This window comes from Filicampus tigris, chromosome 21 (genome assembly GCF_054856515.1).
Source record: "Filicampus tigris isolate MCC_2025a chromosome 21, RoL_Ftig_1.0, whole genome shotgun sequence".
In the NCBI taxonomy this organism is placed as follows: Eukaryota; Metazoa; Chordata; class Actinopteri; order Syngnathiformes; family Syngnathidae; genus Filicampus; species Filicampus tigris.
Genome location: NC_141237.1, coordinates 5,981,336 through 6,009,290, shown reverse-complemented (window position 1 = coordinate 6,009,290; position 27,955 = coordinate 5,981,336). Strand labels below are relative to the sequence as shown.

General features: G+C 42.0%; 1 long non-coding RNA gene across 1 annotated transcript in view; it reads right to left on the bottom strand.

Annotated features, from left to right (window-relative positions):
• Window positions 1–4,462: 4,462 nt before the first annotated feature.
• LOC147127341 (uncharacterized) overlaps window positions 4,463–27,955 on the bottom strand; it is a 125,217-nt gene continuing 101,724 nt past the window's right edge. Inside the window, exon 4 of the long non-coding RNA XR_015084361.1 lies at window positions 4,463–4,576. This is a non-coding gene — a long non-coding RNA (uncharacterized LOC147127341). The remainder of the gene's footprint in view (window positions 4,577–27,955) is intronic.

The window sequence follows — 27,955 nt, the reverse complement described above, 5'->3', positions numbered from 1 at the left end:
GCGAGCCTGCATATAACATATTCTGGAAGAAAATAGTTTACTTCATCTTTAAGTGAATACTCTTGATAGAGTCAGTTAAATCCAATCATTCCTTGATTGAGTCGTCGTAACTGACAGTAATAGAATGAAAAAAATTCAAGCTATAAAAAGCAGGGTATGGCACAGATGACAGGTTGGAGGGCAACACATATGTGCTTATGTGAACACGCGGACCCCAACACTGTTTCAAAATGGCCTCATGATTTACACCCATCATGCCTGTAAAGGCCCGGGCGGTGTTGACAGCTCCACTTGACGGCTTCTCGTTCGCACTGTTTTAATGGCGGCGTGCGTGGAGCGCAGGGCCGCCATTACGCCAAGGCGCTTATGTGCCGCTCCCGCCGCGCTGGCTCGGACGCCATGCGTAAGGCCCCCGTGCTTTTATTTTTTTTAACAGCCTTGCTGCTACTTTCCAGCCCTCTTACACTTCGTGTGACGCTTTAGTTCATGCAAAGTAGAGGGGAGGGGGTGGGCGATGGGGAAAAAAACACTGTTGCCACGGGAAGGGAAATCTCCTGACACCGACCCAGGAGTCCTCTTTTGAAGGCACATTCCGTAGGTCGAAGTGCAGACAACACACGGTTGCCGTGTTTCATCTCGTCAACGTTAGTGTAGGCAGCGTAGATGCCCCTAGGACCAAAAAGAGTCCCGACTCTAGATATTTCTTTGTCTATACTTAGCCAAGGCGGCTACTCCTTTGGCTCCGAGTCTTCATATGACATCATCAAGGCCTGTCTCCCGATTGCTCAGGACGAAGAAACAACTTATTCCATGTCTGGATTCACAGACATATGCTATTAGAGGGTCGGGAGAGTTCCTAAAAAGCAACAATGCAACTAAATGTAAGCAATATATCATCCATTCATTTTCTGGCCTAGTGGTTTATTGGTCTGCCTCCTTGCTCCTTGCAGGATTTTTAAGAAAAAAAAATGAACATAACATTTGCAGGGTACAGTACTGGGACTATAAAAGTAAAAATGTATAAATAGGCAGCACAGTAGATCGGCATGTGTGCACCCAACTTTAAAGAGCAATCAAGTATTGACCCATAAGGCCCGTCACACACTGATCATTTAAAATATCCACTCTCTCCTTTATTTCTTGCCCATTTCCTCTCTGAATTATTGTAATATAGCTACAGCAGCCGGGGCAACCCGCTTGCTGCTTAATAATTGCACCATGGTGTTTGTGGTTCAATTAAAAAAAAAGGAGTACCTGTATACAGTATGTGGCGTCTCAAAATGTTTCCCAATATTATTTTATAAAATCAATAATTTATAATGGAAACGATACATAACTTTGTCATGTCATTGTTTTGTACTATCCCTAAGATTAAGAGCCATGCATGGACTTTCTATCCATTTGCATTTTTGGTGACATCACCTGCAACATATGAGGCAAGTCAAGGCCATGGGTGGCTGTATATCAGCCTCTCCTTTGTTTGACATTTACACAGCGCCCTGGATTTGTGTCATTATCGGTCTACTGAACTGGCACATATTTAATGCCCTGTAAAAACAGCCGGAGCCTGTGACGTAGTGCACTTCTACTGTAATGTAGTGGAGCAAAGTGTGGCAGGAGAGAAGATAATATGAAAGCATTGACTTGATATGAGCAGTGGCACATTTAAGAAGCCATTCAAATTACTGCACTTTATCACTAGGGAGATGACAATTATAAGTGCAAAACAGCTGGTAATAAGATGGAGACCAGAATTAAACTCAATAACTACTAAAATTCATGAACATTCATACAAGTAGGTTGACGCTAAAAGTTCCATACAATCAAATGGATGGATGATATATACATTCGTTTGCCTGTAGACTGCAAATGTGTCAGTTTTCTGCCACTATAAAATCTTGCAACCTGGCTTAATAAAGACAATGTGGAATCAGTTCATGCTAACGTTGAGATCTTATTCCGTGTTTTCAAAGTATTATCTGACTTAGCGGACATGTGAGTGTCCGTGAGAAAAGAGGCCGAACTCATGTGGAACATATGGGCGCCGCAAACACAAGTGTCCTCTTCAACCCCGCGTGGGAACGGCGGGGCTGCACGCATGGCCGCTGCGCACTGGCCCTTAGTCTTCGCACATGTAGGTAAACAATCACGCCTTGTCTGCGGCCGGGGCTCTCGACTGTCTACATGGCTGCAGAACATGTGTTGCGGCCAGAGTCGCAGCAAAGGTCGGGCCGGTAAGCTATGCTTTGAACACTTCAAAGGTACGGGATGGGACTGTAGCTTTTAAGTTTTATGACAGGTGTAAGCAGGGGTTGCTGACCAGCCCAGGGTGGTCTGCTCCCCGGGCCACAGGAGGCTGCCGTCGGTGGAAGGGGGACTCTCCAGCAAAAAGTGGGGCTGACCAGAAGGCCTCCTGTGCATCAGGGGCCACATTTGGAGTCTTGGATTGTGAGCGGGAGCAGACCGGACACTTCAAGGTTCTCTGGTTTCAGAGGACCCCAGCAGGGAACGTCTGTGGCCTGCGTCAGGCCCATTTGGAAACAGATACATTGGCCGAGAGGATGGACAGAAACCCGACGGCCGCAGCACAGTGACCAGGACCACTCTCAATGCCCTCCAACAGAGCACAACCAGACCTTGAAGCAAGTTCAAAGGATCTGATGTTGTCATTTGCTGCATTTCATTTGTCTCAGCATCTTCAGTGCAATGTGTGACACTTCAAAGGTGTCTCATTCTGCTTTAACACACCGAATCGCCTTTTACTACTTAACTTATTTTACACAACAATGCCCAAAGCAGGATATACACATACTGATAACCTGTCAAAACGTTTGCATTTTTACCCGCTTCAGATCAAAGTGGGCAAAGCTCGATTATCGGATGTCTGAAAGATTATTCTGAGCAATTATCCTGTGCTGAGAGGTGTGTTAGTGATTTTCACTCCCTAATCTGGTTAGATAACAGTCAGGCCAACAATCGTAAATGTAAAACCAGCTCAATATTTATGATCGCAAATCCTTATGTGTGGTCAACACAGAGTTGGTTCGAGTAAGGTGCTGTGATTGTGACATGACACGGAATGATAGCCAATTAGGAGGCTCACACTTGGGCATGATGCTGCCTCGCAGTCTTATTACAACGACAGACGTGTTAAAATGTCACCGTTTAACAACAGAGTTCAAATAGGCTTAATAGTTATGTCTACATCTGAAACAATAGGGTCTGAGATATAATTGGAAAACACAGCTTTTTTTTTCCGAAGTGAGGTGGGATAGCGGTTAGCACATCTACCTACAGCTTTGAGGTTCGAAACCTGTGCGGAGTTTGCATGTTTTCCATGCATGCAACGATTTTATTCAGGTACCCTGACATCTTCCCACGCGCCATAAACACGCGTTAGGCTCGTTGACGACTTTAAAATTGTCGATAATTGTGAATGCGAGTGTGAATGGTTGTTTGTCACAGTGCCCTGCGACAGACAGGCGAACAGTCCAGGCTGTACCCCTTCACTAGCCCAAAGTCAGTTGGGTTAACGAGGACAATCGCTACAGAAAATGCTCAGTTTCTTCCATGTCATGACTGTCATTACCTGGCATTCATGTTGCTCAACAAAGCTCCAAATACCCACCATCACTTGCACTTTAGGTGCGCCGCGGCGTGAACGTTCAAAAATGAAACAAAAGTGGCATAATAGCTCCTCTGGCGACAGAGTCGTTTAAATGGATCATTTCCAAAGTCTCGCAAGATCCATAATTATGCAAGCCAGGTACTTGGAAGGCGCGGAACCTTCCGCATGATAATCCTGGAATGACAGCTCCCATGACAAGCCGCCGCGCAGAGGCGGGAATCCATTACAAGCATAGGGTGAAGCAGGTGTGTGCTTCCCAGATGGCAGAGAAGGTAGGTGGGTGGGGGACGGAGTGGTCTTAATGACACAACAGCAGGAAAACTGATCATTCCTGCCATGGTGCTTTTACCAAGAAGCACAATGGAATTCAGGATTCAAGATGTTTTAACACATATGCACAGTAAGAAGAAAACAACAAGAAAAAGCAGATGATATAAAACCAAGAAATTACATTTTTACTTGCATTATTTTCTACTCAAGATCAGATACAACAAAATACAGTGCAAACAAAAAAAGAGTAGAGAGGGACAGCAAAATGTCCTCTGGATTTGGAGGCACTTCCTGGTCTACCTGGAGGGTCCTCCACAGGAAGTGTGCTCGTCTGCGCTGTCATCAGGCAGTCAACTGACAGGACTTTTGGAACAGGACTTCCTGAAGCACCTTGTACTATTTCCATAAACTGACAAAGGTTTTGAGGCCTACGATTGCAAAAAATCTCGCAGTCTGGCGAGATCAGTGAGGTATAAAAAGAATGGCTGGATTCTTATCCCTGTGATCGACTGGCAACCACTCCACAGTTTAGCTCCATGGATGGATGGGTTCTGGTCCCTACGACGACAGGTCATGAGTCCAGGGCATGAATAGGCTCTGATCAACATGGGAACGACCAGTCGAGGGTGTTGTCCGCCGATGACCCTGCTAATACGGTCCTGGTGGTTTTATCGTGCACTGACAAAACATGCAGCAGGAGGTATTTACCATCTGCACAAGTCACCAGTGTCAACATTACAAATAGAACAGGCATTGCGCCGAGGATAGCAGCCCTCTCGCCGACTCTCTATTAATTCAGTCTTGTTTAAAATAGAATATTTTGCACCGCGGAGCCAAAAAATTATCCCCCCAGAATATTTAACTTCTCTCCATGTTACTGTTACGCCAAGCTCCCGGCGAGGCATGATTAAAAGTGCATTACCTGGGCCGGGTGATTCCCTGAATGAGCTATACTAAATTGCTCCTTTTCTCTACCTGGTGATTAATCGAACTTGCAGGGGTACATTTCAACGTGCTTTGTTTTCCCGTCCGTGTTCATCCTCCGTTTATTCCAGACATGTTCCTAACGTCTCTCCGGGAGTCCAATTAAGGGTTTACATTGTGACAGAATTTTTCACTTTAATTACCATACGTTGAGTGTGCCTTTGACGAATTTCCTTATTTACCAAACAACACAGAAGAACAGAATTCATCAAGCAAAGGTAATTGTGTCGGCTTTTGTCTCAAGAAAATATTCAGATGATGATGAACAGCTGAGTGTTGTCTTCACCAGTAAAACTGACTGATGTTTGTAGCTCGCCAGTGAACACTTTCAGCTTGATGTTGTGAAGACATAAATTGGAACCAACAAGTGACGTAATCCCGTTCAGGCATCTACCTACTAATTACTTTGCTTAAAAAGACATCACGTCACTTATCACCGAAAAAGCCTGCAAACAAAGCGCTAAACTTTAAGGAGTAGTGTCAGGAAAATAAATGAAATGCATCTTTGCAATTTTAGTGTTTGGTTTCAAAGGAACTGCATTTGAACACTTAACACTTGATTTGTATCATTTACTTCCTAATCTTTAAGTGGGAAGGGGATCGAGAAGAATACGGAAGGTTATTGTCATATGGAGTTCACATCTAGCACTTTGCAGGTATCACTGCAGCTAGTTTAATGTTGCTGTTGCTGACGAATGCAAATTTGCCTTTTGTTGCGATTTTTCAGATTTTTTTTAAAAACATCTCCTAAAATTCATACACAATGATGTGCAGTCTTGAATAAAATGAATGAATGAATATAATTGGACCTCATATCAAGTAACATGGAGGTTTAAGTGTCCAGCATACAATCTCTGAAAACTGACATTGATTCAACTTACTGATCCGGCTGCCGTAATTGTCATTTTCATGCATCTTCAAATTGACATTTCCTTTGGGGTTTTCAACTCATCTGCACGTTAGAAGCAATAAAAGTCTGCTAGCCCTGAATAAATGCAATTTTTTTCCCCATTCCTTGTGGTTCTGCGGGCTGACAGCAACATCATGACCCATGGAGATACTCGATGAATAATCATCTAATTTCCGGAAAGAACTTGAATAGATAAGATGGGAAAGCACAGGGACCCTCTGCCTGCTCAGTAAGGCTGGCGGTAGTTTGAAGCTAGCTGTGGCATTCCCACCTAATGCCCAATTTTCTTGTGCCACATCCTTGGCGTGACCCTACAAATATCCTCTGGGCCTCTTCATTAGTCCAGCAAGGCTCCCCACTTAATTTGGCCCGGCAGGACTTTGTCTGCCCCGCGAGTGGGCGAAACCTGGAAGGCTCGCAGAGGCACATTTGATACGTTTATGTACAGAGCAAATGTAACAAATCTCTCCCTCTCCTCACTGGCTTGCTTTATGACTTCGATCTCATCATGCGCTAGTGCATCATCTTTTTTTGACCACTTACTGCCACAATTGACCTGCAAGCAGAGAGGATGAGAATGACGAGCGACCCCCGGAGGGGATCGTATCAGAGGAAGCCACGCGAAGGACGGCTAAGCTGCCACGTCTTTTTGACGGCCACATGATGACAATATCTGACCATGCTTGATACATTTCCATTTTCAGCATTTTTTGGGGACGAGAGGGTTACATTTTAATCGTTTATCTAACCTTTATTAAACATTTTAAAAATCATATATTGTTAGACTTTTGTAGGAAAAAGAAGATAGGTAGTAGGTCGGTATTAAATAAGGTTAGTGTACTTGCCCCATAAATTTAGTAAACCTGAAACTTTGCAAACAATCTAACAATACAGAGGGGGCTACTTACCGTTTTTTTAAGTGACAGAAGAATTTGAGAAGAGGGCTAATAGCTAATATTTTTGCATGGTACTGTAGTTGTTAGTTTAGTCTCTCTATACAGTTTGTCAGATGTCTAGGTAGACAAATAGCCGGATAATAAATTAAATAAATTACGGGCGATGGACATTCAATAAACATGAAGATAGCTCGGGAAAAAAAAACATATGGGTAGATACATTTTACAATATATTTGCCACACTGACTCGTAAATGAATAGCTAGATCAATGGATTGCTTCTTGTAGTTTACACCGGCTGTTTTTTCTTTTTCTTAATAAATGGAAGATGACATTGTCAACACATCTGCCCGCTTTCTGGTAGACTACATGCTGAAAACCTTACTACGCCTTGTCATCTCTCACTGAAAACCACCCAGGCTTAAAAGCAGTGCGCTCTCCTACGAGTGGACGTCAAATGTCGTTAGGAGAACCGCACCCCTCTGTACCACCATCCCTCCCTCCCCTCACTTTCACAGCATCCCACCTTGCAGGTTTCCGTCTGCTCTGTAATTAGCACGGTTTCCACGGCGACCGGGGTAGGGTAATGTAGCGATAATGAGGGAACATACAAACCAGGTGGAGGATGTGGACGGAGCTGTAAAAAAACGTAATGAGGCATTCACGCTTGACCTTAAGATTGGCTCAGGAGAGGCAGTGGTGTTAAAGATGTATGGTATGGTGGAAAATAGTTAAAGGGCTCACACTGATTTTTGCTTTCCACTATGGATTCTTATCTTTATTTTGCAGTTTAGCTGTGGTGCTGTGTGACTTTCTATCCTTATTTCATTTGTTTTGTTAGTTTTTCAGGTCCAAAAATAAAAGTTGGTTCCCATCGTTGGCTCACTTGTGGTTGAGCTGTGACGCAATGACACCGTTCATACACACCTGATGGCTGCTTGAAAGAAGTGCTTGTCTGTTCCTTCAAGGTAATACATACACACATGAACAGGCAGTTTTCTGCTTCATGCAACCACAGGCAACTTGCTTTGTCTCACAGAAAAGTGATAATATAATATCAGAGAGAGGGAGAGAAAGAGGGTCTACTTTATTACAGCCACACTATAAAAGTGAATATTAACAGAATATTTTATGAATTCAAACAATAGTTAGATTGATATTGCAGTAAAAAGAGGTACGTAGGTAAATGTAGGTAGGGGAGAAAAACAGGTAGGTAGGTAGGAAGGTAAAAGATGGGTTGATATGTTAGTTGGTAAAACCATAAGGGACTAGGAAGATAAGTAGGTAGGTATAGGTAGATAGGAAGTAAGCAAGTCAGCTATTTATAGTGAAAAGGAAAGAAGGTAGGTACTGTACATTGGTAGGCAGGAAAGAAAGGTAGCTAGGTAGGTAACACAATAGGGAGATTGGTAGGTTGGTAGAAAGTTAACTAGGTATAGAGGTGCACAGAGAGGTAAGGAACTAAGAAGGTAGGTTGGTAGGGTGGTAAAACTAGTTAAGTGGGTAGGTAAGTCTTAGTCATGAACTACAGCGGATATAGAAAGTCTACACACTCCTGTTAAAATGCAAGGTTTTTGTGATTGAAAAAAAATGAGACAAAAAAAAAAGTTTCAAAAAACTTTTTGGACTATTTTTCTGACCTATAACTTGTACAATTAAACTGGACAAAACATATTTTCAAAAGAGAAAGAAACAATAACTATATCTTCCCTTGTTTGGGAGATTTTGTTATTGTCCAATGAAACTAAGATGTAACTTATGCAATAATTGCAAAAGGTACAGACAGTATGTCTGGTGCAAATAAAACAAGGATGTGGCAGCATCATGCTTTGGGCCTGTTTTTCCTCAGATGGAACTGTGGCCTTCGACGATGTGGAAGGAATTATGAATAGTTTCCAATAGTCACTGTAAGCACCAAACTTTCAGTTTTTTTCTAGGAACCCAAAAAAATAAAATCAGGAAAAGCCAACTAGATGAGACTTTTTATATCCATGCCATGCTAGGTACAGTAGGTATAGGTAGGTAGGTACCCCCACATACGGTAGGTAAGATGGTGGTTGGTGAAACGATGTTAATACAAAGGTTGGTAAGAAGACGGGTCTTCAGATTGGCTCTGGAGACAGCAGTGGTACTAAAGATGCCCAACATGGGTGGAAGACAATAAATTTAAAGGGTCCCACTTTGATTTTGCTTTGACTCCGGATGTTATTTGAATGAGTTGTTGTGACTTAGTGTGCTCACATCGTTTTTGTTTTTGTTTTTGCCCAAAACAAAAAAACTTGCTTCCCATTGGTTTTCAGCGTTTGATCTTTGTTGACTTCTGACTTTTATGACATTTATGCTTCAGATTGAAGTTGTTCCTGATTTAGTTGAGCGGATCTTCAAACACTCTGGGACGATCAAGTCGAGTTGATCAAGCGGACCTTTTCTGCGCGCTCATCCCGGAGAGACCCCTGCAGATTTACGGGGGTCTCCAATGTGGAAGGTCTACAGATGTTTGCAAGATGTTTTTTTTTTATTCACCCCCCACCCTCTCTCAGATTATCCCCTGTAGCAAAATCTCATTAAAGCGCAATTTACAGAGCCGCACTGATGTTGCCATCAAGCAAAATTAAAGGCATTAATTTTTCACAGACACACACACACACACACCCAATAAATGATGAAGGACGTTGTGGGGGGAAAAGTATTATCTTGAAATGAAGTCGCATTAAAAAAAAGAAGACGACGGAGCAATGGGATTGGACGTATTGAAGATGTGCAAATGTGGCCCATTTAGTGGGAGCGTGGCGGTGCGGAGAAGTGCACATTACAGGGCCTCCATGCTGGGCTGGCATGAGGGACGAGGGAAATATGAAAGTCCTCATGGTGGCTAGGACATGCAGCAGGCTGGAGGAAGCTGAGGTGCATGCATGGACACTCACAACTTCAAACGAGAAATATTATAAACAGAGCGAAAGTAAGTAGTAGGCCAATTTGGGCCTAAAAGGAAATACAAAAATATCCCCCACAAATGTTGATAATTGTAATATATATATTTTTTCATCCATTCATTATCACAAGTGAAATTGTCCCCCAAATAGGAAAAAGGTGACCCACAATTGAAATGGTACATATTAATATAGTAAATAAGATTAGTTTAACTAGATATAAAGATATTTAAAGATTAGTTTCACTAGATATAAAGATATTTATTTCTAGATGATTAAAAAAAGTCAGAATGCATTTTATTTCTAAATCTCATTTAGGCTGACTTAAACAGTCAAAACGTTCAATTTTTTTTTCAAATATCACATTTATTAATTTATTGATCAAATGGTCTTCCAATGGGGGAAAAACGTTGCCCACCTGTGAAAAAATATAAATATTTTATAAAATAAAAATTATGGTAGTAAAATATATACTTCTTTTGTTTTGGAGCTATACATGAAAGAGAGCTGACACAAAACATTTAATAATTCAATTTTTAATATTAAATTTAATTTATTTACTAAAATGGTCCTCTGATGGGAAAATGGTTGGCCACTCTTGAAATATGCACATTATGCAGTATTAAATATGCAGTATTAAAAAAAAAATCAAATATCTTAGTGTTATCAAAACATTTAATAATTCATTTGTATGAAGATAATTTATTATAACATTTCATTTGGGTTTTTTTTTTGGGGGGGGGGGGCATTTTTACTACTAAATAATTATGAAAAGTATATATTTCCACAAGGGAAAATTAAAATCCACAAGGGGAAAATTCGATTTAAGGTCAATACATTCATAGTGTTTAATATTTAATTGGAAATATGCCCCCCACCCCTCATACAATGGCTTTAAACAATAATTTTATTATTGCTTGTCATTTTAAATATTTAACGCGTGGGAACGTTCCCATGTTTTCCAGATAATCATGATCATCCTTTTCATTTGATGATACTAACGAACCCCCGTGCCATCGTTGACGGATGAAACGAGAACATTTGAATAATAACAACAATAAAATGTGTGTGTGTGTGTGTGGGGGGGGGGTGCTCGGGGTTGTTTCGTCGATCAATGGAATATCCATTGATGATGAGGCCTTCATCTTTTATGCACAGAAAATCACGCGAAAAAAAGAAGGGCGTGCAAATCGCAGGCTGAAGCTTGCAAGCATGCAGACGCAGCACGCACGCGGGGCGGCGAAGGTGATTTATTCTGCAGCTCCTGCACACCACGTAGGGGGACATTAAAAAAGTGGAGCGTAATATTGTAGTCCGCTGATTTATGTCAGCGTTTATGATTCGGAAACGCTGCGATTATCATTCAGGAGGAAGAGGAAGATGAAGACGAAGAACATCGAAGGCCCGCCAGGCCCCCGGGCCGTGCTGCAGGAGACAACTTCGCATCCAGCAGAATAACATTGTTATTATTATTATTATCATCATTATTTTTATTATTATCATTATTATTATTATTAGTCGTAGTAGTAGTAGTATTGATGGGCTACTCAATAAAGATAACCAAGTACAACATCCACGTTTTGCACAATGATGTGTACAAATGATATTAACTAAAAATATAACGGACGTGTTTCTATTACTTTTTGAATCATGAAATAATCAACAACTTTTTTTTTGATTCAAGCCCTTTTCAAGTTTTATAGTCGTGTGTAAAAGAATGTTCATGAATGAAATGAAAGTAAAGTTTGACTTGACTCAAATTAAACAAGATAAACCTGTATATTAATTCAACTTTTTATATATTTTATACTTGTATACATATTTTTACATGTAAATGTAAAATGTTCCGTTATTTTCCATCTAAATGCAAACATCTTTTAATGTAGAACAGTAGGCCTATCTATGACTTATAGGTGTATATTATTTAATTTGATAAAAACTAAATCAACTGCATCATTAAATACATTCTTTAAAAACTGTTTCCCTCCAACATTCCATTGCTTTATTATATTCCACCTTTTGTAGTATCATAGTGTAAAAAATGTAAAAAAAAAAAGACGAAAAACAAAACACAACGCAGTTATTTGAATTACTTTCCCCGATAAACTAATATTTTATAGCTATTTGTTGTTACATGATCACATTTCATATTTTTTGCCTCCTAGTGCAAAGTAATGCAGGTGTAGTTATACGTTTAATTTGGTTTTAGTGGAGAAAAGAATGCCTCAGCATGCTGCACATTAATAATCCTGAGGTGTGTGTGTGCGTCTATGTGTGACAGAGACAGAGGAGCCCTTGTTTTCGTCCTCAGCTGCGCCACCGAATCAACTAAATATCAAAGATGTTTCCACGAGTGGTGCATTCTCTCGCTTCTTGCATCCCATCCCACCTGCTGTGGCAGGTTAAGTTGTTTTCAATGCAGCTTCCATTGGGAGGCTGCACACATCTGCAGCTCCAAATTCCATTGTCTTTTTCCCTTCGTCTTCTTCCCATTTCCTTTCCTCCCCCTTAATGCATCCGCAGATATCATGATAGGCCATCTCTTTTGCATACTAATTTTGTTAGACTTGCCTCCTGCGGTCAGTGTGACCATTAGTGAGAGCACTATGGAATTTATTTGGATTCGATTTGAGGAGGAGGACATAGTGTTTGGAGTCATGCACCTTCTGGCTGTTTCTTTGTTTTTTTTTTTGTTTTTTTAGATGAACGTGAGGGCACAATTAACTCCCCCTCCCTCTCTATACTCCTCATATTGAATTACCTCCTATTCCTCACTTAAATGTTGCCAATACCCCTGGACAAAGTTTTTAAAGGTGAAAGGAAATAGTTTAACATTCAGCAATGAGATTAGTTTAAAAAAAGGGGGAAAAAATGATTTTTACTGCTGGGGATTGGAAGGGAGGTTAGTTGGTGTTTGAATGGCATGGGAGGGGAGGAGGGAAGGCTTCAAAAGCTGCTTACCAGCAGGGGGCGGCAGCATTGCATTGGAGAAGCACCCCCCCCCCCCATCACCCCTCCCCTCCTTCCTCCTGCTTGTGGACTTTTCAAGCATTATTGGCAGGTGTTTCATGGCGGAGGAAAGACTGTCAACATGTCAGCTGATGTCCTACTTGAAGTTGGTTCTTATTCAGCATATCGTTCAAATGTTGCACTCCAGTGTGACAAGATGAGAGATGAAGAAGAGGAAGCAGGAGTCCATGATCCATTTTTTTGTTTTGGGGGTGAGGTGCTTGGTTGGCCCACAAGAGACAAAGGACAGTCGAGACAGCCAGTGGTGCCTTCTTAGCTGGCCTTAACACTATCAGAGGTACTGATCTACATTAAAAAAAATGAAGTGCAGTATTTGTTTCTTGAAATTATATTTAATTTATTCCCAGCAGCATATTCTCTTCATTTTGTATGGCTTCTCTCAGCGGCACTTCTTCTAGTACTGGTATGTGGATGTTCGATATTTTTTGTCCAATCAAATTTCAACCTCTATATATGTTGCCACGTGAATCTAATCTGTCCCAGGCTTTAAGAATCAGTAGCGCTGGCTGATGAACTTTGATGTGTTTTCCAGCCACTAGAATCAGGATTTGTCAGTCGGAAAACGGAGAGGGAGAGTTTGCAGGAACCAGTCAAACCTTCACTAACAACATTTGTTCCAATGATCTGAAATTACAGACAATTGTCCTTTGGCAGCTTGGGACAAGGTGTTCAACTCTCCAACATAGCAGATAAAGGACAGGGAGAACACAGTCAAACAAACTAAGAAATGTCCATGTCAGCCAATCGTTGGTTATTAATAATGAAACCTTCAACTGTTGCAACCCAGTGTGCCAATATGAGCAGCTCATTAGAAATGAGTGGTCCAATGAGGGGGTGGGGAAGGCGGAGGGGGCCGGCCGGGTGGTCATTTAGAAGATGAATCACACGATCCATTTTTTAATTTCCATGCGGTGGCCTTGCTCCAGAAGCCGGTATGGGTCGCCTTGGAATTGGACGGTGGACAGGCCAGGAGTCTATGGTGGTTAAAGATGTGATTTACGAGGGTCATTAGGAGGGGGAGCAGGTGGGGTGTCCTGGGCACCCTCTGCCACGAAATGTCTGCTTCAGAAAACACCATGTGAGACAGTTTGGGTGGTAGAGCTGTTCGATACGCATCTCCCTCGTTACCATGTCCTTGAGGGTTAGGGTTAGGCTGGCTACCCGCCAGATAATTATAATGTTTTGTCCTGATTTAGCCCCTTCCTGATCACAGACGTCATATAAGATTGTCCTATAAGATTATCCTTTAGTCTGAGGTTTACGATGTTTACGATGGATTCGTCTCATTAATAGGGTGAGAAACGGATTGTGCGCTGGGAAAGTCGATCACTCAAGTCATTTGCTTCGGTGGACTGAGACATCAAAGAAGTGTAGCCAATCAAAGAAGGACACTCACAGATGAATAAGCAAGCAGCAGTAAGTAAAACTAAATATGTTCTACCCATGTCGTTTTTTGAATAAAAGTGGCTTTGCCAGATGCCAAGCAGTACTTTCCACAGCAAGTCCTTTCTTGATGACTTCGCCGTTTTTCGACGCTCCCAATTCTAGTCCTCTTTGGAAATACTTGGGTAACGTTGGCGCATATCCAATGGGAATTTCTCTTATTCTTCATTGCAGAGATCACGGTGATCCCTCAAAAGTTCTGCCTTGGAAGACTTTGTTTCAAGCTCGATTGTGGGACAGAAGCTTAATATGTGTGATGTTAAGTGTTGAGATTATCATAGGAGACCACACAATATGACCAAAACTCAAACATGTCTTGTGATAAATGGGAGTTCACCGTCTTCCATTTACCACTGTGTGACTGGCAAAATTGGGGTGGCAGTGTAAAACCACTCTGGATTTCTTGAAGTTCTGCACAAGTGGAGCCCATTTACCTTATACCTTGTTCCGAAACACCTGCACCTTTTCCTAACATGGGGAGATTGTGAGCCACCCTCACCTCACGTACAGTGCAAGAGGACCCGGCGGGCGGTCACCCTCTTTCTGTCGGGTTGCGTCACATGATAATGGCTTCACACATAGGCCGCTTATCAGCATGTTTGCAGACACGTCAGCAATTGGCACGTCTATTTTAAGCGGAGGAGGCCTGATTGGCGCCCTTGATAGTACTAGGGGTGGCGGGAAACCTTCTACGCACATACCAAGGGTCCTGGCAAGACACAGAAATGGCAAAAAGTGGGATTTTTCTGGTTGGTTGATCTCCGGCAATTTCGACAGGTCTACAGCTTTCCCAAAATGTACTTTCGTTTCCAAGTTTCTTTAGGCTCAGAAGTGCTGGCAAACCTTTAAGTCATACACCCGATTTCCTGGCAAGATACAAATATGCTAGAAAACAGCACAATTCCTGGGGGGGTGTTTTTGCTATTTCAGTTGTTGGCACTTGTTGACCACAAAAAGAATCAAGTTGCTAAAAAACAACAACAACAACAAAAAGGTAGGTTAGGTAGGTTTACTGGCAGTGTTTTTCTATATGTGGTTGTGATTGGTTGGCAACCAGCAAAGAAGTAATGCTAACCACTCGGCCATTGCATTGCCCAAGAGAGAACCAAGCAAGGTAAAAATGAAATAACCTTACCCCAAAAAATGGAAAGAAATTGATGGGACCACCTCCAGAGTGCTTACAAGCCCGCTATCTGTGTCAGATGTTATTAATTAACGTCAGTATGTTCCTGCCTGCCACTTTGCTTCCTGTCCTTCGCACGGGGCAGATTCCCAATGAAGAGGTGGCCGGGATGAGGGCTGGATCCTCCTGGCGGGTGGTTTTAATCCAGCTCATTAGAATTCCAGTCTTGGGAAAAGGGGACCGCAGCATCTTATCAATATGTATTTCAATCCATGTTTTGTGGTTTCCAAGCCAACTGTCTGATCTTTTGAAAAGTGAGGGAAAAAAAAGCAAAATTTGGTTTCATTAATGTTGTCATTTGATTTTTCATAAGCGAAGGGGGGTGGCATCTTAGGTGTTCGGGTTGTGGGGGGAAATCTTATTTTTTATGTTTTCAGGCCATATTGCCCAGCCCTTGGTAATATATATAATTAATTATTTGACTCCACGGGTGGTTGCACTCATTTCGAAAGCTCATAACAAGTACAGTTCAACATCTTTACTTTGAAAAAACACACACAAAGCGCACACACTCTGGGCTCTGTCATGTCTTTAGGGGATTTTGAATTTAAAGACAGTAAATTATTTTTAATACCCACACAAAAATAATAGGCTATTTTCTAAACGATGTGCCATGCTGGCGCCCGGCATCATCAGGACGCCATTTTCGCCTCCCTGTTGATCTGCTAATTTGCGAGCGAGTGCACCTGGTGCGTGTTATGACGTACACGGGTGTTCGGAAAATGGCTCGATTCTCGGCCGGCTTTGCTTATTCCCGTGCGGGGTGTCATTGCTGACAATGTTAGTATTAACGGGGCTATTAAACCAAGACAGATGAAGATCTGTCGTCGGGTTGAAGAGAAAGAAAGGGGGGAAATGGTGCCCAGTGTTAAGCTTTTATACTCCCTTCACTGACCTCAATAGAGTGAGCGAGACCTGTTAGACAATCCTGCACCTGCATCCAGAACCAGTAGAGTAAATCCACACCAAAACTCCTGCGAAACCCCAAATGGTAACACACCTGCTCACAGATTTTTCTGTCGAACTTAACTAAAACGCACCCATTAGCTCCTATTTTTGTGCTGAATCTGTAACGCCCCGCTCCTTCTAAAGTGCTGCGTTAAAGAAGGAGAAGATAGCATTGGCCCACTGGCTAGCTTGACAGGAAAAAAAACAGGGAGACAAAAGATTCCCTCAGAGAACATTCTGTTTGAAGCCTCGCAACCGAGAGGTAATGATGATCAATTGTTAATTGGTATCGGTGATCAATTGGTAGGTGGTTGGTCTCATGTCAAAATGCGAACAGAATTTTAATGTCATTGTATTGTTATTGTTCGATTCATGCATCCAGCATAACTAGACGAGTTATAGAAAGGCAATGAGGTGGACGTGGATGGAAATAAAAGAAAAGGAATACATCTGTTGGGATTTTTACAGTTAAGCTCCTTGTTAGAGAACGTCAATTGTGACAAAAACACTGAAACATTGAACAGTGAAGATCAAATTAAGATGACCTGTAAATGCGGCAGTGCATTTTAGGTTCATCCTGAGAGTTCACTGACTCAAACGTAATAAGATGGCTTATTGTAAAGTAGTCGTTTCTACTTTTTCAGTTTGTGAAGCGGCACCAGCATCCTCACATTTGGGTGTTTCTTTTTTTTTGACATCAAGTAATTTGCAAGCCATTTGTTTTTAAAAGTAATGTAAAAAGAGTTTGAAATTATATTTAAGTGTTAATATAGGCTTTTTTGTTGTTGTTTTGAGTATGGGTGCCTATATGTCAATTTTTGCTACTTTGGTGGGGGCTTGGTCCTTTACCACAGTATTGTACCAAGCTTCTGGTTTGGAATATTGACTCCCATCAGGCGCTTATCTTGCCCAACAGCTTTTTTATTGTAGACAGCCAATCTGGGAGCGTGGGGGCCGAGCACAGTTTGGGGTGGCGCCGCACCTCGCCGCTAATTTCAGGGTTAGCAGGAAAAACGCCCGACAGGAGCACAGCATCGCCATGGCAACCAGCTAAAAAGCACTGTCCACAGTCTTGATAGGGGCCCTCGAATAATCATTGGTCCTGTGGCACACTGGTCTACAACCAGTATGGAACAAACATGTAACACTACACTCAATATGCTTTTTCAAAATATATATTTTTAGGAGCAGTCCAACCTGGAACATTTACTCTCATTGCTGAGGGGATGCATATTTTTCGGACTAGGCAAGAACGGGAGAGATGACAGTCAGTCAGGGGAGAATGAGCGCCTACCTTCCATCACGATCTGAGATGATACAAGCACACAGGTATTTTTTTTCCCTCCCCATCCATCTCCTTTTATATTTTTAGATGTGAGCACAATGGCCTCCATATCAAACATTTTAAATGATGCTTGAAATACCACTCGCTTGACTTTGATGTCACAGGCAATTAAATCCAACCTTACCCCCTTTTTCCACCGTTAATAACAGCAATCTCGCCAGGGCCCGGTGCCTAATTAATATGTGCTATTTGTCACTTTGCCTTGACACATGTATTTCAAAGTGGGTGACAAGGGTAGGGGTGGGGTGAGGCAGTGGTTTGGGTAAAAGGGGAGGGGGTGTATGGGAGAAGAAGTATAACAGGCTTTTTCGCTGCTTAGCGACTGTGCAGGTGTGGCTTCTCATACAATTTATCATGTCTTCCTTCATTTCATTTCAGTGAAAGCTGATTCTTTCATGTAAAAAAAAAAAAAAAAAATGCAAAAAAAATACAAAAACACAAATCCAGTGACTGATGGCCATTTCGAGTAATTACTAATTCAACACATTACTATATCTAAAAATAGTAGTCTGATTCAAATTAAAATTCAAAGAATTAATCTGTTACTTTATGAGAAAACAAAGTTGGCAAAATATACAATGCCAATGTTCACAGAAACAATTGTAGCTAATTGCTGCAGACGATAATAAAATGAGGCGCAAGTCGTTGATCACCACATCAAATTCAGCCACAGCCTGGTGCATTCATGGTTTGCATATGCAACAAAACAAATAGTTGACCAATAATCAAATAAAGCAGGTAAAACAGAGCCTATTACTAACCAACAGGTACACAACAAACACCTGTACATTATAGAACATAAAAGTAATAAAGGGAAATTATTTACATCTTCAACTGTGAAGCATTATGGGATGAGGTTATCTACGCACTATCGTCTGGATGGGAGTGAGGTCACATATGTCATATAAGTCACGTTTTCAGCACATTGTAGTCTCACGTATACATACCAAGGAAGGAAGTAAAGATGTTCCCATTTTCAAGCAACATATACAGTTCCTATGTTGAGTTAATGTCCCAGTCAAAGATAAAAATATTAAGGTTGGTTGTACACACCATACTGTCGACAAAGTGTTATCTAGTTAAATAAAAACCTACATCAAATTTGAAGAATCATTTGGAGTTGCGGCAAGGTACGTTCAAGCTTACAAAGATCCAACAGGCTGTGTGAACTAGAGCTGCAACTAATGCAGGATTTCCCTGAATTTTTCAGTTATATTTATAAACATGTGCTCTTTTTTTCAATGCACCCAAACAACTCTGAGACCAAGGATCAAACTGAAAAAAAAATGCTCAGAGGGGTCAGTTGACAAACAGCGATCATTCATGCACTCACGGAAAAATGGAACACTCCCACCCCACTTGCACGCGAGAGCTTGTGCCAGCTTCACACATCTGCGCCGAGAGAGAATTGCATCCCCAAGCTCTCGTCTCGCCGTCAAAGTCTTTGGGACTCACGTGTGAAGAAAGCAGTTTTATTGGATGAACAGACTAATGTAGCATGCAGTGTACTTGCACTAGCATTTTATGCCACATTGAAGGAGTCAATTAATTTGCATAATTCCAAGCGAGCATGCATTCGGAAGGTGTGGCTAGGCACCCTGTCTTACTCACACCGGCTTCTGCTAAATTAATTATTTTGCCACACAATTAATTACACTTATGACAATTTCAAAACACCGTACCCCCACCAACCGGCATGGCTTTTTTTCGCCGCCACGCTCCAGAGTGTGGGAGCATCGCCGCCCGTGATTGAGAGAACACCTAAACAGAGAGACCGCATGCCTCGGGCGGAATAAAATTAATATTTTGTTTCCCATCTGGTGGAATCAGCAGAATTAATGAGGGAAAGAGGCCCGTAGCGACGTGCTAGCCAGGCTTCAATCTGCCTCTCTCTCTGCTGCTTGCTGCAGGAATTGGGCACAGTTTGTGGAGGGAGGGTGCATGGGATGGGCGGGAGGCATCTGATAGTGTGCTGCACCAGCATCCGTCAACCACAATGCACCACGGTGATCACCACTGCCAATAAATAACTGTAGTTGTGTCAATTGCAGTCCCTTGCTCACTACATTGGTGATACATGTTCTACTATATACAGTATGTAAACTATAGCAGGGATCGCCAACCACCGGTTCGCGGCTCTCCATTTGGTACTGAGAGCACAGCTAGATACGAGGGAAAAAAATGGGGATGGGGTGGGTTACATAATGCATAATAAGGTAATAAACATAAGGCACATTTACCTTCACCTACACCCTATTTAGTGTAGGTGAAGGTAAATATGTTAAAATGTACACTATATATAATATTGCTAATAGAATTATAATATTAAACAAAATTGCACATCGTCTGTTTTTTTTACTGCAAATATCAAGATGACGAAATAAAACATAATATTTGACAGCGTGGATTATTTGAAATTAGACATGTCTGCATGCCATTAGTCAGTGTAATGAAGAGTATCTGTAATGATGATATATTTGTGTGAAAAAATCACTCAAGTTGAAGAAGGAATTTTAAGGCTGCGTTTTTATGTTAAGGGATCTCGCCATCCCCTTTTTACCCCCCCCCCCCTTCAAGAAGCACTTCGGCACCACAAGAAGCGGGATTTTTGCTTGCATTGATATGTGAAACCGTCATATATTCATTCCATTCATTTGCGGCTTCAATTTGCCTTTGATGGGGGGGAAAAGAGCGACACTTGTATACCAGGATGGGCACTCCAACGGAGTCATTCAATCTGGGCACTCCATTACCTCCATCTTCTTTTTCTGAATGTGTGAGTGAACCCCCTCACAGCCATATTCCACAACCACCCCCAGCCCCCACACGTCTGTATCGCTCGGTCCATGCGGCATGGTGCAGACTGCAGAAGGTGGCAGTCGTCTCTTTGAAGCATCACTTCAATTACAGGGTTTAACCCCACAGTTCAGCCCTTGATTATTTACACAAAGCTTGGTGTCGCTCGGCTGCAAACCCTCGTTTTTGCCTTTGCCACCACTACAAAGACGGCCTTCACTTGAATGAACAGAATGGGACACCAACACTCATCCCTCTCTGACCCTGAGGCTGATATTACATGGTTACACCTCACATACACAAAAACACACCGGTCACATTGATTTTGCACGCCCAAGTACAGCTTGTTAAACTACAAGAGCATCCACTTGAGCGCTGACCTCACAGAGGTTAAGTTTACAGTAAATTATCAAATGGTGTTTTTACAGATATCCTGTAAAAAGCGATGGTTGATAAGGATGTACATCAAAATTGCTGATAACTATATATAGTCGTACCCTTCCATGTGTGCATACAGTAGTAAGAAATCCTTGAAAGATTACTCATGTCTTTTATCTCCTGACAAATTGGGACCGTGTAAAACTCGATCACCCCAAAAATCTCTTTAAATAATATTTAAATAATAGGTTGTTTTGCTTATCGTCTTGCTGTTTACTTATCCTTTTCAATCCCCCCTGGTCTGGCTGCACACAGCTGGTGTCCTTCTATTGACTTGTTATATTTTCATGAGGGGGAAGTGGGGCTGCTATCACTCCTTCTTAAATAATATAAAATGGTGAATGTCAACAACCCAAAAATGTAACGCGTCTTCCATTTGAGCATTGGACAGCCGTCATGCGCTGGAGCATGATACATGCGCAGAAAAATACCAGGACCCCGGTGCCTCTCTGCACCAACCCCCATAAAAGTTGCAACTGCCAGCTCAGGTGGAAAAATGTAGCTGAGTAAAAGATGTATTCAATAAATAGCATGGGCCAGCATGGGGCCTGGGAAAAGTGTGCATGAGACTGAGGTCTGCCGAGAGGAATATAATGGAGGACAAGGTAGATGAGGCATGAGTGTACATTAAACAGCGGTGTTTGATGTCTGGGAGAGGAAGCGTACCGCTGGGAATATAACTCTTAACTAGCATTGTCTGCTTTCAATTTTAAAGGGGAAATCAAGCTTGGCATGTACTGTATATGTTATGGTTTAATTTTGTGCTTCTCTGATGGATCATCTTATACTGTGGAAAAATGTGTCAAAAAGTGATGACTGCTCACCGGGGAAAGGTATTACACAAATTTTCCTTGATAAAAATGGGGAATCAATTGGTGTGGAAGTAAGAGGTCTGGTCCAATTCTGGTTTGTCAAATAATTGGTCAGAGTAGTGTCGGAAGCATGTATTCGTAAGTCCAGCTGTCATACGCGATTATGAAGGTGATGCTGGATGGTGAGAGAAGTAGTTGTTGTAGGGTTGTAGTCAGAAATACACACCAAGACCAAGGTGGGTGGTGATCACTTCAAGACCAAAATGAGGCAATAAAAGACAGTAAAGAGCTGTTGGGATTGGGACCAAGTCAAGACTTAGACTCAAAGCATCTTATGACCATTTCGAGACCAAGACCATGATCAATCAATCGCTGATCAATCGCTGATCTAAAACAAAACAAAATTATTATTGAGGCAATGAAAGAACGGGACCAATGTAGATCAAGGGCAGGGAGAGGCTCCAGCTCATGTGCTACAGAAAATTGAAGCATGGATGACTTCAAATTTGGGGTACATCCAATTCCTTGGATATTGTACCAGTTTTTAGCGTTTTAATTAAGGAACATAGGAAAGATCGATCACTTATTGTTTTACACCGCATTAGCACATTCTCTTAAACTGTAAGCCAGCATAATGTATTTTTACCTTTATTTTTCGCTTGTTAGCACAGAGTGATATAGCTCGGCTCTCCGCGCCATGTTGCTCGGAGTTGAGTGATTTTGGGTGGCATGAAATCAAATGATGGTGACTCCCCTGCACATTATAGTTGTTTTCACTACAGCCCGCAGACAAAAGCCTAATCAGAGACGAGGCAGCCATGCAGCTCCGCTTTATTAGCTTACCCTTATCGCTGATATCATCAGCGGCCGATCATCAACTAAAAGTTAACAGCACAAACCCTAAGCTCCTCGATCTCCTCGACACAACGCGCCACCATCATTTGTAGTGTTGTCCTACCCCCCCTATTTTTTTTCATCTTGCCCCCGTGACAGATTATCATTACCTTTTCTTGCAAATACCACGCTCATTACGTTAGTCTACAGCCTAAACATTAGTAGACCGAGTTTCTCTCTCTCTCCTGTGAAGAGAGCGGGAGAGAGGAGAAGAGCAATGGAGGCAGATTTTTTTTCCTCCAGCCTCAGCTTTCCAGCCCTGGCGTGCTCGGCTATTAACCACAATGAACGCAGGCTTTTGTTATTAACATCTGTTCATCAGGGATCAGGCCCAGGCCTAATCACCCCTCACACCTTCTGTTTCTGCACAAGAAGAGAGGCAATCAAGGGCATCATTTGGCAGCTGGCAGGAACTAGTAATGCTTTTCTCCTGCTCTAACACCCCCACCACTCACCACTTCCTCCTTCTTTTCCTTCACTCCTCATCCTTAAAAAAGAAAAAAAAAAAAAAAAAAAAAAGTCTACCATCCGCTTATGGGATTCTTTGAAAAAAAGAAACAAGTCACAGCGAAACAAGCGTGAAGCTTTGCAATGGACCAAATGGTCCGGTGCCCCCCGCGGGTGGCTCATCTCGATCTCTAATGTCCGTCTATCCCAGGCAGATGTTCACAGGTTCATATCAGCGACCACCCTACTCCCCCACCCCCCCACCCCCCCACTCCCACTGTCTCCCTTCCCATTCCATTCCCCTAAACAACATTCAGACTCCGTGCCAGAGGGAGGGTGGAAAAAAAGACGGGCACAGGAAGAGGTCGAGGGGGGAAAAAATGATGAGAGAGTCTACTGACGGACACTGAGCCGGAGACGATAACGAGATGTCAGATTAGCAGTGGGAGATGGCGTGTCAATAAAAAGAAAAAAGAAGAAGAAAAAAAAAAAGGGAAAAAAAATCACAGTATGGGATTTTCTGTGAGAGCAGAGGGAATGTCTCTCTGAACGTAATATGGCCGCTCAAGTATGTGACACACACACATCCGCGGGAACCGAAAAAACATTTGGGGTTTCTCCTCTGCTGCAGTGACTTCATTCTTTTGGTATCCCGCACATGTTTATGTGCAACTGTGATGTGTGTTTTTCCCCCTACCGTGTCTACATGCCAAACATGAAATTGTTCAATCCGCTACAGCACAAGGGAAGGGGGCATCTGTGTTTGCCATGTCTAAATTAGCATGAGCAGTGAGGACAGGACGACTGAGGATATGTTCTCTTCCTTCATCAGAGGGGATGTAGATCACAAAGTCTACTCTCTGATGGTGGGCCCACTCTGAATAAGTCATCTCGCACGTTCGACATCTTTAGAAGATGGCATTTGCCATCGATGCCAATTAGACAAAACCGCCATGGCTGATCTTGACAATCCTGCTATTAGAACTGTCTGGGCCTCTCAAATTTGAAAGATGTGTTTTAAACTGGTGTCTCACTGAGCAGCAAATGCTTGTCGGTGCTTGCGACATAGCAAATGTTGGGTTTTTGTCAGGGTTCGTACAAGGTTGCAAGGTTGTTTGCAGACAGTTTTTTTCTTGTGATATTTTTTCTTGTTGACTACAAATTTTGAACATATTCAGAATTTCCTGGTGCCAAGAAAAAATGCATTTATAGCTATTCGTCGCTCAATGAGACAGCAGCTTTAGTGACACTCCTACTCCCCTATTACTACGTGTCATTCATTTGTTAAAAAAAATTCTCAAGAATTATGATAAAATGCAAATGTAAAAAATTGAGAGGCCTCCTCTCTCATAAGTTGATTGTAATGTTTACAGTCATAGACAGGATGTAGGGGAGAAAGCCTTACAGTTGCATATACTTGATGTCAGTGTTGTTTCTCACATCATATGGAGTCATAATTGCTATCATTTCAAGTGACTTTAGTCACCATCCATCCATATCCAAGACAAATTACACCCATATGCTTTAGTGCACGTGTTCGCACTGGATGTGTTTGCCCTCCTGTTCCAGCAACCTAATTGACTTAAGACTTTGGCGCCAACACAGGGCTAAAAACAAGCTTTCTTACAGCACTTAACCCACACACAAACATGGCCCCCCACCTCGTACACTACTGCTAAGTGTGAGCAGGAGCTCTCTCTAATTAGCCTGTTTGCAGCCTTCCAGCATCACTTTTAATGAGCTATCCGCTCCTCAAGGTCATTTTCATTTCTCCAGCTTGTGTTTATGTTAGTGCACATTTTTATTTTCTCCAGCCCTGTGTTTGTCTGTGCTTTATTTTTTCCAATTGAAAAATGTCGACTCAGGGTGGGTCCATCTCTTTATTCCAGCTGGGTACGTGCATACCGCTTTAAGTATCAACTGTTTTTTTTATTTTTTAAACCTGAAAGACCCCAAGCATGATGGAGAAAAAATAAATAGCACCTGTTTTTTTTTGTTATAGTGTGTAGTGTACTTAAGAACAAAGTAGGAATTGGGCACTGCACACCTCTAGAGTTGTTCCACAAACAAACAAACAATCAAACAAACAAACCATAAATAAATCAATCAATAAATAATGGCGTTATAGCAGGGATGTGGTAGATGAGCATTGACATCGTATCTTCTGATATTGTGAGTGTCCTCTGCCAAACCAGATGTCTGTCGTAGTAAGAGGGCTTAATGAAAAATATAAAGAGTTGTAGTAGATTTATTAAATAATTCAAGGTAAAAAATAGATGTTACGATTTGAAGCTAGTAGTAGTACGACTAAACAAAATAAATAATAATAGCCTAATAGAAGAAGAAACGGAAGAAGCTAGGCTAACTGTAAGCCATCTGGTAACTACAGTACATTGCGAATTACAAACTCATTTTAATAAAGCTCAAATTTAGCCGTTTGATTGTCCGTATGTTTGTACCCGGTTTAAGAAGCTACAACAATTATGACCATGGCCATCTGTGTTCTCCAGGAATATCATTTGCGGTTAAAAAAAAAAAAAAAGCAGTCACAAAGGAAAAGTAACCAACGTCTCACTTACGCTATGAATGGAAATACATTACCAGATGATATTTGTGTGTCATTTTGAGACTTATTTGGAAAAAGGTCCTGCATGTTGTCTCCCCCCTGTAATTCAGATTCTCAAACGTTTCCTCCATTTGCTCTGGTTTTCCATTCCCAGCCGCGGGGGTCAAAGATGAAGCACTCGCTTGACATTAGTCACCAAATAGCTTTTTGGTCATGGCTCACGACGTCCACGCTTTACCCCGAACAGACAAGGGTCGTCAATTTTATTGTTTAAAAGTCATCGCACCTGGGCTGTGATTGACTCGATTTTCTTTCATTTCTTGACCTAACTACCCATTCAGCTTTCATATGTATTCAAGATCGCTCATTTCCCTGCCGCCGTCTCATTCTTCACTGACTGCTCTTTTCTCCGTAATGGTGCATGGTCAACCATTTCCTTCCTGATGGATCCTTTCACCTTGGCATCACCTAGACTGACCCCTAGACCAAGAATTCCAATCCTCAAAACTGTTGCTAACCGCTAAACCTCTGTGTAAATACATATGCACTTCCAGTGGGAGGTGGTGTGCCCACAGTGCAAAAGATAACAGCCGCGCTGGTCTAGGCTTATCTAGCCGGGGGAGTTCTGGGATCCCTCAGAGGGGGCAAAAGTTCTCACAATCTTTATTTAAGATTAAGTATGGATACTTGTGTAAAAAAACAAACAACAAAAGACACTGGAAAAAGGAGAAGTAAACCTACTGATTCAACTCTTATGTAAAAAAGTACAGACTTAGAAAGGTACTTAAATACTAAAATATTAAATGAATTTTTCGTTAAAATTTTATAGACCACCAATTTTAACAAGGAACAAAAAAACCCAAACTAATTTCAGTTTTTTTTTTTTTTAGCTACTCTCATGCTTTTATGCTATCAACACAGCATACCCTAAGGTTCCTAACATTGCAAACTTACTAACAAACAATTATAAAGTAGCCAATGATGACTGAAAAAATACTTCCTGTCATGTCATGTTATCTTCCACGCCGCTTGTCCTGTACAGGGTCGCGGGGAGGTGCTGGAGCCTATCCCAGCTGACTATGGGCGAAAGGCGAACTCCACCCTAAACTGGTCGCCAGCCGGTCACAGGGCACACACACAGACACAGTCACTGAGTGGGAACCGATCCCACACTGCCTGCACACAACTGAGGCGAGTGTACTTCTATACCTTCAGCGACCCTCTTACTTCTTACACTGCATTTGTTTGTTTTTTTGGGGTTTTTTTTCAGATTAGACAGACCTTTCAGGAGTAGATAGAACTCCTGGATATGTTCTGGGAAAGTCCTAGAAAATTGATGGTTCCCTCTCAACATAAGTTAGAAAACACCATACTTTAGCCATAGCACTTATCAATACTATTCAGTATTGTTTATATATTTTCATTGACAATAAAAATCACTAAATCTTTGGATCCAAACATATATGGAAGGCCTAAAACTAGGAAAAAATACTTATTTTTAATGTGATGTCATTACATCACAGATTTTCACCTACTTAGGGTGGGTCTGGAAGATATACACCTTGATAAACAGAGGTTCAATAAATAGTAAATCACAGTAAAATTGGCCACAAAATTAAATACTAGATTTTTCAGGTATCTGTACTAGAAGTACTGACATCCCTCCACTGTCGAAGTTAAAACAGTATTGCGCTAAAAACCACCATGTCAACACAAGTAGGGGGCGTGTCAATTCCTGCACTCTATCGACACCAGAGGGGGGAGGGGTGTACTCTTGAAATTAAGTGGGGGGAGACGGAGAGAAAGTGACGGATGTATCTATCTAAGTCGCGCAAATGATTGAATATGTGCAGATGTGCACATAATGACAGAAGCATAAGCCTACGACTGACACGCAAAGAACACGATCGCGTGAGCTAGCAGAGAAAAGTAGGCCGGGTCCGGGTGGGTTAAATGGCTTCGATCCCCCCTGTGTCGAGGGGGGAATGTGTGCTCCTATGCGGTGAGCGATCGCTTCCGCTCTCCAGGGCTCCAGTGTGGGCCCCGGACTGGTGGCTGTTAGCTGGAGATGGATGAGCACTCATCCCGCCTTTAGCTGACATGTCTTCCACAGGCACAAAACAACATGGAAAACTACAACATGGAACCAGGAGGGAAGGGACAGTCTGAACAATGGCATCAAATATGCCGACCCCCCCAAAAAAACAAAATCGGAATCTGCGCTAAACTCTAAACTGGCATGTTGTTTAATAATGGCCGGCGCCACAAAACAGCTGTTTGAACCGACTCATAAAATAAATTGCTTCCATGAAAGTTAGCATGTGTAGCAGAAGTATTTTTAACAGCGACAGTCACTGATGCACTTTCAGCCATTTAATGAACAGGACAAACAGTCAAACACACAAATACAACATGAAAACAGTTGCAACAGGGTGT